This window comes from Lactuca saligna, unplaced genomic scaffold (genome assembly GCF_052625555.1).
Source record: "Lactuca saligna cultivar CGN05327 unplaced genomic scaffold, ASM5262555v1 scaffold_381, whole genome shotgun sequence".
NCBI lineage: Eukaryota > Viridiplantae > Streptophyta > Magnoliopsida > Asterales > Asteraceae > Lactuca > Lactuca saligna.
The window spans coordinates 7,501-10,000 of NW_027629879.1; positions in this window are offsets into that span (position 1 = coordinate 7,501).

The following is a 2,500-nucleotide window of genomic DNA, read 5'->3' on the forward strand; positions in this document are numbered from 1 at the left end:
CAACCCTGGATCGGTGTCGCAGAGACCTAACGAGGCATCCCCACACCACGCCAAGGCCCCCACTCGGAGGGGTATTATGCCACCGACTAGGAATCAAGCAACAGTCACCCAAGCTCGCGCTCAAAGGCAGTCTGGCACCTTCATCCCTTGCCATGCTCACCCACTGCTCCCCCCCTATATATACATATTGCACAAGGAGCTTGGTGACAGCAACACCCATTGCTTTCCCTGAGGATGTATATTTCTTAGTATGCGCACGGCGTCGAGGCACAGGTGAAGCCAACGGCGCTAGTTTCTGCGCCCTATGTCGAGGAAAATCAAGGCAACGGGCTAGTGTATGGGCACAACGTCGAGGAGACTCAAGGAGATGGGGCTATTTTTCAGGTCACCGTTCGAGAAATCAAGGCAACGTGTTGGGGGGGATGGCCTCTTTCATGGGTCGTGGGGCTTGGCTTGGCTTGCCTCGTGTGTGCTCGATACAGCCTCACGATTCTTATTTGCCCATCAACCATGCCGGGCACCTATGAGAATGAGACCCCATGGTACCCCCTATATATACATATTGCACAAAGAGCTTGGTGACAGGAACAGACATTGATTTCCCTGATGATGCATAATTTTTGGACACACACGACTTGGGGGCGAGGGGACACGGGAGTGGGGCGCCAATGGGGGGCGTTTTGGCCCCATTTTCGTCAAGAGCGGGCGTCTTGGCCATGCCTCGAGCGTGCCAGCCTCGAGAGCCTTGGGCGCTGGACATCCTTGGGGCGCCAATGGGCAGCAGTCCCATGGTTCCCCTATATATACATATTGCACAAAGAGCTTGGTGACAGGAACAGATATTGATTTGCCCAGGGATGCATAATTGTGCGAAATCGTCCATAACTCGCTCGAATTAATTCGGATTGACACAAAATTTTGTAGGGATGCTTTTTATTATAAATGAAAAGCTTTGAAATGAAAAAAAAAAACAAAATGTCATGTTTGAGGCGTAAATGTTTGTGTCCTATCCTTGGTCACGCCTTGAAGCGTTGGTTCCCTACTTGTTGGAATGTCGCTCAAATCAAGTAGGAATGCCATTGAAACATTGTGTGGGTCATTGTTAACATAGACGAATGGACTTGAAATGAAAATATATCATATTTGGGTTTTTGTCCCTGTCGCCTGGTGATAGGCAGGCAGATAAGGCTTTTAGGTATTCATAGGTGGCTTAGATGAACTCGAAAGAACACGAGTTGAGCGGATTGGAACTCATATATTCAATTTACTATGTACTAAGTAGGAACTACACTTTGCTCCCTTCATCGTTTGACTTGCTTAGAAATCTGCTCATGGTTTGTCAAGGCCCCTTGTTCCTTAGACCGATGAGGATGGGATTGGGTTGCTCATGGGCATGTGTGTGGCAAGATGCCTTGTTCCATTGGTCGTTCATGGGTGTTCGTGTACGAAGTAAACTTGTTCCCTTGGTCGTTCATGGGGTTGTGTGTGGGAAGAAGCCTTCTTCACTTGGTCGTTCATGTGTGTTTGTTTGGGAGGTAGCCTTGTTCCCTTGGTCGTTCATGGGAATGTGTGTGGCAATACGCATTGTTCCTTGGTCGTTCATACCCTTGTTCCCTTGGTCGTTCATGGGTCTGTGTGTGGGAAGAGGCGTTGTTCACTTGGGTAGCCTGCTTGCCTTGCCAGCCCCATATGCATTGTTCCCTTGGTCGTTAGTGGATGGGTTTGTGTGTGGCATGGTGCCTTGTTCCCTTGTGTGGCCTGACTGCTTGGCTTGACATGACCTAGCCTTGCCAGCCTCACATCCATTGTTCACTTGGTCGTTCATGGGCATGTGTGTGGCAAGGTGCCTTGTTCCCTTGGTCGTTCATGGGGTTGTGTGTGGGAAGAAGCCTTGTTCCCTTGGTCGTTCATGTGTGTTTGTTTGGGAGGTAGCCTTGTTCCCTTGGTCGTTCATGGGAATGTGTGTGGCAATACGCATTGTTCCTTGGTCGTTCATACCCTTGTTCCCTTGGTCGTTCATGGGTCTGTGTGTGGGAAGAGGCGTTGTTCCCTTGGTCGTTCGTTCATGGGTTTGTGTGTGGCAAGGTGCCTTGTTCCCTTGTGTAGCCTGACTGCTTGGCTTGACATGACCTAGCCTTGCCAGCCTCACATCAATTGTGTAGCCTGACTGCTTGGCTTGCCGTGACCTAGCCTTGCCAGCCTCACATCCATTGTTCCCTTGGTCGTTCATGCAAGGGTCTGTGTGTGGCAAGGTTGCCTTGTTCCCTTGGTCGTTAATGGGCATGTGTGTGGCAAGGTGCCTTGTTCCCTTGGTCGTTCATGGGCATGTGTGCGGCAAGGTGCCTTGTTCCCTTGGTCGTTCATGGGCATGTGTGCGGCAAGGTTGCCTTGTTCCCTTGGTCGTTCGTGGATGGGTTTGTGTGTGGCAAGGTGCCTTGTTCCCTTGGGTGGCTTGCCTTGCCAGCCTCGCTTGCTTAGGTTTCCCAACACACCTGTCGGG